Consider the following 9,543-nt stretch of genomic DNA (forward strand, 5'->3'; position numbering starts at 1 on the left):
CGGGAGGCGGGAAACGGCCGCCTTCACCCTACCCCGCTTGTGATCCCGCAGCCCCGCGGCGCCAGTCAGCTCCCCGCTCACCTGTCAATCCTCCTCCGGGGCTGGCGGCTCCGGGCGGCCCGGGCTCCTGGCTGCGCGTTTCCACCGGTCCCGGGAGCCCGCGCGTCTCAGGGAGACTCGCTCAGCCCCGCCGCGCAGAGGTGGGTGCCCGGGGGCGGCACCGGGGCCGAGGCTGGGGGGTGCGGCGGGCGGGCCGTGGGAGCGTGGCCGTCCCGGAGCAGTCCAGCCCCCGATTTGAAATTAACCCGCTCCCGGCGCGAGCCGCTCCCGCGGGCGCGGAGCCTCCCCTCCCCCCACGCCCGCTCTCCCGGCCCGGGACCCCGCGCACCAATCGGCGCCTCTGGACCGCTGCCGCGGCGAATCAGGCTGTAGGCACCTCCCTCCGACCCCGCCTCCAGCCAGACTTGGGGAAAAGTCCTCAAAAACTTTTCCCTTTTTTTTTTTCTTTTTGCAAACACCCTTTATCCGAGATCGAAGTTGGGGGATGAAATTTGGCTCTTCCAGGTCTAGCTAGCAAGGGCACGCGGGCTCCCTGCCATCCTCAGCTTGGGGCCATATCAACCGGTGCACAGCCCGGAGTCTGCTCACCTGCCCTTCGGTCCCCAGCGGGGCCCTTTCCCGTGCCACCCTTTGCATGACCGTGCTCAGCTTCTGCCCTACGGCTTCCAGAACGTGTGAGAAAGAAGGAGCTTCGGTGTCCCAAGTTGACGGGCGCGGGGCGTTGGCGGATCTCTGAACACGCAGGTGTGGGAGTAGGCGGAGTAACGCGGGAAACGCGCCAAGCTTGTCCCCAGCGTTCCGCGTCTTCCTTTCCCTTCCTTTGCTCTTCTCTCGCTTTTCCCGCTTTTCCTTTACGAGCCCCGGGCTTCGGCCTGGTGTATCGCACAGGTTTAGGGAACTTCAAAGTTAGGAGACCCTCTCGTCCTTAATCCTCATTTTGCAGAAGTGGAAACCGAAGCCCGGCGACCCAGCGCTGCCTTTCCGTGCCCGAATCTTTTTGCGCCTGCCTTAGCCTTACAACGTTTCCCCTTTTCTGATCACTCCTGGGGTCTCCGGAACCGCAAGTTGCCTAACCCGCTTCCATCTAAGACTGTGTTTTGGGCTCTTTTCACTTTTTATTTTGTGTCTTCAGGCTCCAGAGGAGCTCTGGACCATTCTGCCTAAATTCCATCACTGAGCTTAGCCATCAGTGAAAACCATCCATTGCTGACTCCAAGCAAAATACCCTGTTTTTCTTTAGTGATTAGGGTGGGGATGTAGTAACACCGCTGCGGGATCCAGGTGCGCAGGAAATACACCCTGGGCCAAGGTCTAGGTAGCGAGCCTGTACCTCTGTTCAATTCTAGTAACTGTCAGAAAAGTGCGGGCTCCAGGGATCACCCTAGTAACTCCAAGACCAGGATTGGACCTGAAAGCTCAGATGCTGTGCAGAACGGGCTGGCTGCCTGTAGCCACGGATGTGGATGTAAAATAAAGCCCTGTTTAGGAGGCAGGGCTGGAGGTTCACAGGACAAATAAATCCTACTGAGCCCAGCTACACCTTTTTAGAGCAAAGATGAAGTTTAAACACATCACCAAGAAGAAGTGTGTGGGCTTCTACCGAGGCCACTGCCTGTCAGGTTACCTCTCAAACCTCTCACCGTCAGTGTTTAGAGCCCCAAAAGGGTTAAGTGATGTCCAATTTATATCTAGAGCCAGAAGCAAAACTCAGGTCTCCCTGTTGTCACTTCATATACCCCAGTGCATTATCTCGGAAAATTCTCAGGACAGAGAAGTCAGTGACTTGGAGGCCGGGTCCCAGCCATTTCAAGCCCTCCCTCAGCACAGGAGGAAAAGGCAAGATAATGTAATTTTTGTTTAATGATGGCTGCCGTGTCAGTTAAACCAAACTCATGAAACAGGATGAGGAAAGTCTTGAAGTCGTGACGACCCAGTCAGTCATGAGACTTTGAGAAGGAAGCGAGAATCTGGAGATTTAGCTCACGGCAGAGCGATGACTTAACACGCTCCAGGCCCCAGGGTTCAATCTTCAGTGTCAAGCGCACACGTCCAGTGTGTCAACTTGAAGCTAGGCCTGGCTCGAAAGAGGACTACGAAAAGCCTTCGTGCTTATTGCTCGAATAGAAAGAGTCAGAGGACAAGCTGGAAGTAATTTTTCTTACTTTCCCTTCAAGTATGTTTTCTAGTTATCGATTATATAATCCAAGAAGATTTTCGTGCTTTTGTGTCTGGTCATCCCCGCGTTGCGTAATAGCACATATCTCGCTGAGTGTGGCCAGTTTTTCCACTTTGCTGCCATCCTTCTGGATTACACAACAGAGAGAGTTGTGTAACATATTCAACGATAAATAAGGTATTATGAAAAAAAAAAAGATGCCAGAGGTGGGGGGGGGGTGAGAGGCATCCTCCGAGGTACCGAGATTCAAAGGCAGCCTATGGAATCTCCAAGTCATGTCCCGCTGGACGGTCAGAGGGTGTAAGAGGAGCAGCCAAGTCCTTCCTCCATGACCAGGATAGGATGGAGGCCTAAGTTCTGACTTTCACACCCCCCTCCTCCCAGGTGCTTTTGTGACTAGCTGGCTCAGTGTGGAGACTCCTGTGAATTGGCATGACCGCCCCTAACCAGCTGTTGGGAACATTAAACTAAACAAATCACCACAGATGTTCACAAGCAGATCTCAGCCCTCCCTTGTCCCTTGAACAGATAGTTATTCTGTGAGTAAATGGTGTTTCAGAGACCAGGAGCAAGGGACTTGGAAGAGCTGGCACTGGTCAGAACTTGCCCTAGGAAGGGCTGAAATCCTGCCTGTTAGACTTGCTCTGGGCAGCTGCTCCTGAGGCCTGGGCACAGATCTGCGGCTAGGGACTCAGTGGCAGCAGCTGCCATGGCTGCTGTGTATCGAGCAATTACTGCCCCTACATTTTTAAAATACCTCGAGGCAACATCAAAAATACTAAGGGCCCCTTTCCAGAGCGGGTGTCTGAATTCTGTCATTGTATGAGTGTGCCGAGAATCTGAAACTGTTAAAGAGCCGATGTCCCGTCCTCTTGTGCTTATCAGGAGATTGGGAGGACAGTTTTCCCCGTTCCAGGACACCGCAGACACTGTCCTGGTTCTGGGGATTAGAGGCGGGGATTGACCACACACACCAAAAAAGTCTAAAACAAAGCAGGACCCTGTAGCCTCCCTGAGGAGCCCTTGCTGCTTTTTCTCAAAGCCTGTGGGGGCGGAACATCGGTGTGGATCCCCTCCGGGCAGATGCCTCACATCCTGTATGAGTGAGAATCGCTAACCCTGTACTTGCCTTTCTGCCATGACTCTTCCCTCTGACCCCACTGTGTCTTCCCGGGGAGCAAGGAAGATGACTCTGTTCTCCCTTGGACTTCCCAGCATCTAGCCTGGAGCCAGGCCCACGAAAAGGGCGTGGTGAGTGTTGGCTGGTTAAGGTTCTGCCTTAGAATGTTATCCCACCAAGGAGGGAGGGATTTTCTTTTTCTTTTTCTTTATCTCATTACCTGCAGCTTCAAGTCCAGATGTGAACACACACTGAGCGCTCTATAAAAAGAGAGAAGTGGCTCTTATAACAACCTCCTCTGATTGATAGAGGGCGCATGTGCTCGCTCATAGACAGCTTAGCCAGATGCTGCTCACTCATTCACTAATGTCAGCCTCTTGCTCTGAACCTGGGGTTGTGTTCAGCGTGAGGTTCAGGATGAACTGGCTCTCCTGGAATCCCAGCACTAAGGCCAGCTCCACTGACTCATGGCCTCCTCCCAGACTTGTGAAACTGTTTTGTACCAATGGACCGCTTGTTTGAGTTCTTCAAACTTGCGGCTTCTGAGTCACTGGAGGTGGCTCTGCCCCTACCCCTCCTGAAGTGCTTGCTGACTTTGGTATAAATGAGGCTGTTGAATATTGGCATGTTCTCTGGCCTTGGAGCAGGGTGCTGCAGAGGGAGAGCAGGCTGTGATGCTCATGCCCTTCCCAAATGAGGTTTTGGGCAGTCACTAAGAGCTTTAGCAACCCATGCCCAGGCCCTTCTGAACACCCTTTAGTTATGAATTTGAAGATCTGATTTGACCATCAGCCCCCAAAATGCTCAGGTCTGTTGTCGTTGAGTTTTACTCTTTATCGTATACCTTTGTCATTACCATAAACAGCTGCATCTTCCTAACTAGTGTAGACAGAACAGTCACGGTCATTCCCTGCTGAAAATGGCCAGGGAAAGCTCAAAACGTCTCTCAGTGTGGAAAGCGTTGGAGTAAAACGATGGTCTCACGGCCACAGCGAGGGATGAACTACGTCTGGGTTTCCCCGTGTGCTTTTGGACTAGGCTGCACTTTGTTACAGATTCAGTCTTTGGAATCAGCCGTCACCCTTTTAATGTTAGTTGAAATATACACCCCACCAATACTGGACTGGGAGAGAACTCACTGGCAGAGTGCTTACCTAGCGTTCATGAGGCTGTATGTGGGTTCAGCCACCAGCACCAAAATGATTTTATTGACAGAGAACGATGTTTGCTGGGCTGGCTTACGGTCAATGTGCTAGCCAGGCCCTACCTGGGTCCCACTGTGGATGGCTGCTTTAGGGGGACTCACATTTGGAAAGCAAGCACCTTCTAGTCATCTCTCTTTGAGGTAGTGGGTCTGGAGTGATGGCTCAGCAGTGAAGAGCACATACTGCTCTTGAGGATCTAGGTTCAAATCCCAGCAGCTCCAACCCCAGAGTATCAAATACTTCTGCTTCTGAGGACACAGGCACTATCATGGGCAATACCTCCGCCCCCCCCCTCATATTCCCTCCCACACTCATACACGATTAGAAAACAAAACAGTACCTAGGATTTGGAGCAAAACAGACCTTGCTTTTAAAACCCCATATTGTTATTTCAACTTTGTAGGCTTAAGCAAACACTTTCTCAGCAACTCCCCCCCCCCCACTCACATACAGATACACTAAAAGGGGAATCAGAATGTACCCCTGGCGGGGCCTGGCAAGGAATAGGCGAGTTCCTGCATGAAAACCAGTACAGTGTTTAGCATATGCTAAGTGCTCAAAGAAAGCTAATACATATTGTCATACGTGATCTAATCCAAAGGAATCTGCACACATGCATATCTGGACTTGTTTTTATTTTCACACATTCTAACCACCACAGTGAACTTCCTAGTAGCCAGATAGAAATGGTTTCTTCTGGTCGACTGCCTCTGCATCCTCTGTCCCTTCCCCACCTCCCTGTTTTGTCCCCTGTCTTAAGGACATAGTATCCAGAGTTGCGTGAGGAAGAGACCCTGAGTAACACTCGGAGATGATGTATTCTTACTAGAGTTAGTGATTGTAACTTGCCTGGCTCATCTGCATGCTGGTCAGGATCCTCCTCCTGAGTTTTCTTCTGCCCTTGCTCCCAGAACACAGACAGTGCTAGAAGCACAAACCTGGCCAGGGAGTTTGAGTCGGTGACTACTCGCCAAATGGCTTAGAATCCAGAGAGTTCCCGCCCTGACCCTTCTTCTCCCTATCAGGAAGTATCCAATCACTCTGCAACCCAGGCCCCTCCTCGGTGAAAGGGGCTTCATTGGTAGTGTGGGAACCAAGCTGGCACGTGGGTGCACCACCGTACGGAAGTCTTAGTTGCCATTTGATGGTAAGAAAATGACCTTAGCGATCTGATCAAGCTCCTTCCTAACTCATTAGTTCCTTCCAGAAAGCTCCCATTCACGTGATCTTAGATCCCTTCCAGCTGAGCTTGTCTCCCTGTGACATCAGGAGGCCTGATGACTTAAATCTCTGGACCCTGTTCAGTTCTGCACTGGTGTCAGGCTCCCTTGGAAACCAGAACCCGCTAAGCTTTGAAGCCTAACTACCAGGGCCTATCCCTTCTTTGTAGGTGCACAGCTTTCTGGCCCTTAGACAACTGACTCAGAGTGTTCATGACATTTCTTGTTGGATTATTTTTGAGATTATCATTTTATATCTTCTCTCCAAGCCTTCCCATATCGCTACTTCTTGATGTCCTTCAAATTAATGCTCTCTTTTCTACCACTTGTTGCTACATGCATATTGGTATTTGTATATACCTATATTATATACCTATATATTCCTAAGTATAGTCTAATGAGCACATCTAATGTTACTTGTATGCGTGTTTCAGGGCTGACCATTTGGCAGGCAACTAATTGTGCCCTTTCCTGAGGAGGCCCATCTCTCTCTCAGCTTTCCTCAGTTGTTCGTACTTCTTTGTGCAGGGTTGAGGCAGTCTGGCATGCCCACTGGTGTCAGGACATTTTTTTTTAAATGGCAGCTGTTTGGCTCAAGTGGGTATAATTGCCTGCAGTGAGACATCAGCTGGGAACTGACGTCTCTAATGACGAAGGAAATAAAAAAGGATCTGGTTGAGATTCTTCTCTCTACAAATTCCAGTGTCCTGTGAGGTAGGTCACTGGCATGGCATTCCCGGTGACTAAACCAGAGTGCTTTGAGCTGCGGTAGAGCCCTGGTCCCCTTGGGTGGGCTTTCAGGGAGTGGCAGCGGCCCCCGGCTCAGGGGTGTGCAGCTGTGTCAACAGGCCTTTGAAGTCCGCAGTCACCGGATGACTGGTCCGCAGACCCCGGGACTGTCACCGCACACACACACTAGGTCACAAGAGATCGCAGAAGGCTTGTGGGAGGAAGCTCTGCCAGAGGGAGGGGGAGGACCCTCCCAGATTCGCAAATTCATTCATTCCACAGGGTGGCTGCCACCTCCCCAGGCTCTGCCTGCAGGTCCACACAGTCCTCTGGTTTATTTCGCTCTGACCTGAGGAAGCCCTTCCATAAGGCTTAAGCAGGATGACCGTGCTGAGGGGCGGCGGGATCCGGGAAAGGCTCCTGAGTCATCAAGACATGAAGGGACGTGAGCAGGGCAGCTTCAGCTGTTAAGACTTTTTGGTATTCTGCGTTTTTAAGGCTTTCTCTTCTGTTTCCTGAGCAGTCTCCCTTGTGGCAGGTACTGCCGCAGGCAGGTCCCACCAGCACCAGTGGGCTCGCTCCTTTGGGCTCATGTGTTCCGAAGAAGGTGGAGGTTCAATCCCCATGTTGCAGAAGCAACGGAAGCGCTGGAGGGGGGTTAGAAACTGGGAGGGAGCAGCCAGCCACCTCTTCCTCTAGGAAGAAAAGAGAGCTAAGTTCAAAACCACGTAGTCATCTCTCTTTTTTTTTTCTCCTTTTAAAGACAGGACCTTACTGCCGCTTCCTCCTCCCAGGGAGTGTCTACATAATTTCTTGTAGGTCCAGTGGTTTTCTTCTGTGTAGCTCAGCCTGGCTTCAAACTCACAGCAGCCCTCCTTCCTTAGATTCCTGAATACTGGACTTAGAGGTACACATCACTATGCTGGGCTATCTTTCTTGCTCTATACAGCCCATCTGGCCACTGAGTCACATCCGCTTGTCTCTGTGTCCCCATATCCTGTCTTCATTTTTATTCCTCACCAGCATACTTTTGGAAAGTACAGCAGCCTGTCTGCCCCCTTTGCCTGCAGACCCGCCATCCTGTCTGCCCACGCTGGCCAGATCTATCTTCCTTTAACACTGTATGTGTGGTCAGGCACACTGCATTGGGTGAGATCTTGACGTGGACTTCCAGTCCTTGTGTCCTCTGAGCTCTTTTCCAGGCTTGCCCATCCCTATATTTAAAGTTGTCTTGGTTTTGTTGTTGTTGTTTAGCTTTGCAATCTTTGCTTATGAAGTATCCTTTCCTAAAAGGTGTTACACGCCCGCCTACCCTACTTCCTTCTCTGTTTGGAATCTCCCAGCCAGGCTTTAGAGCAATGATTCTCAGCCTGTGGATTGTGACCCCTTTGGTGGTTGAATGATGCTTTCACAGGGGCCGCATATCAGCTCTCCTGCATATCTGGTATTTGTATTACAATTCATAACAGCAGTAAAATTGCAATTCTAAAGCAGCAAAGAAAATAGTCTTATGGTTGGGGGTGACCACAGCATGAGGAACTATATTAAGGGTTGCTGCATTAGGAAGGCTGAGAACCACTGCTGTAGGGAAGCTTCCTCTTGCTGCGTTTCCTGGAATGATCTTCCTCCACCATTTTGTAGTATTTAAGCGGTGCACCTCACAAGCTGCTTCGGTGTAATTATTATTCTTTTTTTTAGTTTAATGTATTTTAATAGCAAACTTACAGGAACAGCACAGGACAACATTAAAAGCATGTACTTGCATGAAGGACAACTCAGAAGAGTATAGTGAACCGATGGAATCTTCTGTGTGAAAGAAATGCTACAGTCACCATTTAGTTGCCATCCATAAGAAATCTACTTATTTAAAAAAAAAAAAAACCAAATGCTGGCATTGTCCAGAAAATTGTAACAGGTTTGTTTATAATTGTTATAGTGTTGAACTGTTGGAATGTGTTCATGGAAACATTTTGCTTGCATTGAGGCTTTACTTATTGCATTTATATTAAAAATTCACACACAAATGAAAATAACAAAAGTTTCAACATCTGATTTCTGCCCCCTGCTTTTTTCACTCTCAACCATATACTTAGGTACCTTCTGACCCCACTGGAAAAAAATCTCTGAAACTACTGATAACAAGAAGAAGAGGGAAAAAGAATTTTTTGAGAATGAAATGTTTCCCCTCATGGTAGATTCTTAAGCCGGTTCTCCACATATGTGGCGTGATAGCTGGGTATCTTTTGGCATAATTGTTAACGTTTGGCATGGATAGCACACAGGTTGGTATCTTCAAAAAGGTCAGTCCAATAGACCTCACTTGCCTCCTGCAAAGTACCAATAGCAGCACTCTGGAACCGTAGATCTGTTTTGAAATCCTGAGCAATTTCTCACACCAGACGATGGAAGGGGAGCTTGCGAATCACAAGTTCAGTGGATTTCTGATAGCGTTTGATTTCACGGAGTGCCACAGGCCTCCAGGAGAGGGCATACTCTTGTGAGCGGCTTTTGTAGCCAGTTGTTTCCTGCGTGCTTTACCACGGGTGGATTTGCGGGCAGTCTGCTTTGTTCGAGCCGTGGTATGGGCACCTCCTTACTGACCCCCTTTCTTCTTCAGCTGGAGCTCAGCAAGCGAGAGTCGGCATTGGCTTTAGAGAGCAGTGTGCAGCGACCGCTTCCAACAACCAGTGCAATGATTTGTATGCCAGAGTTTACGCATACATTACAGAATTTATGCACGCCAGTTACTTTGTCTCAAAGTGAATATGAAGTGTGTGTCCCAGTCTGTGTGTATATGTCCCAGAATGTGCGTCCTGTTTGTGTGTTCCAGTGTACATATGTTCCCCAGTTTTTGTGTATTTCAGGTTTGTGTGTATGAGTACACACATGCGCGTGTGCACCGGTGTGTGTGTGTGTGTGCATACCAGTCTGTATGCATGTGTCCCAGTGTATATGTGTTCCCCAGATTTTGTGTATTTTAGGTTTGTGTGTGTGTGCGCACACACACGCGTGTGTCCCAGTGTGTGTGTCCCA

Source organism: Microtus ochrogaster, unplaced genomic scaffold, assembly GCF_000317375.1.
Source record: "Microtus ochrogaster isolate Prairie Vole_2 unplaced genomic scaffold, MicOch1.0 UNK152, whole genome shotgun sequence".
NCBI classification, from domain to species: domain Eukaryota; kingdom Metazoa; phylum Chordata; class Mammalia; order Rodentia; family Cricetidae; genus Microtus; species Microtus ochrogaster.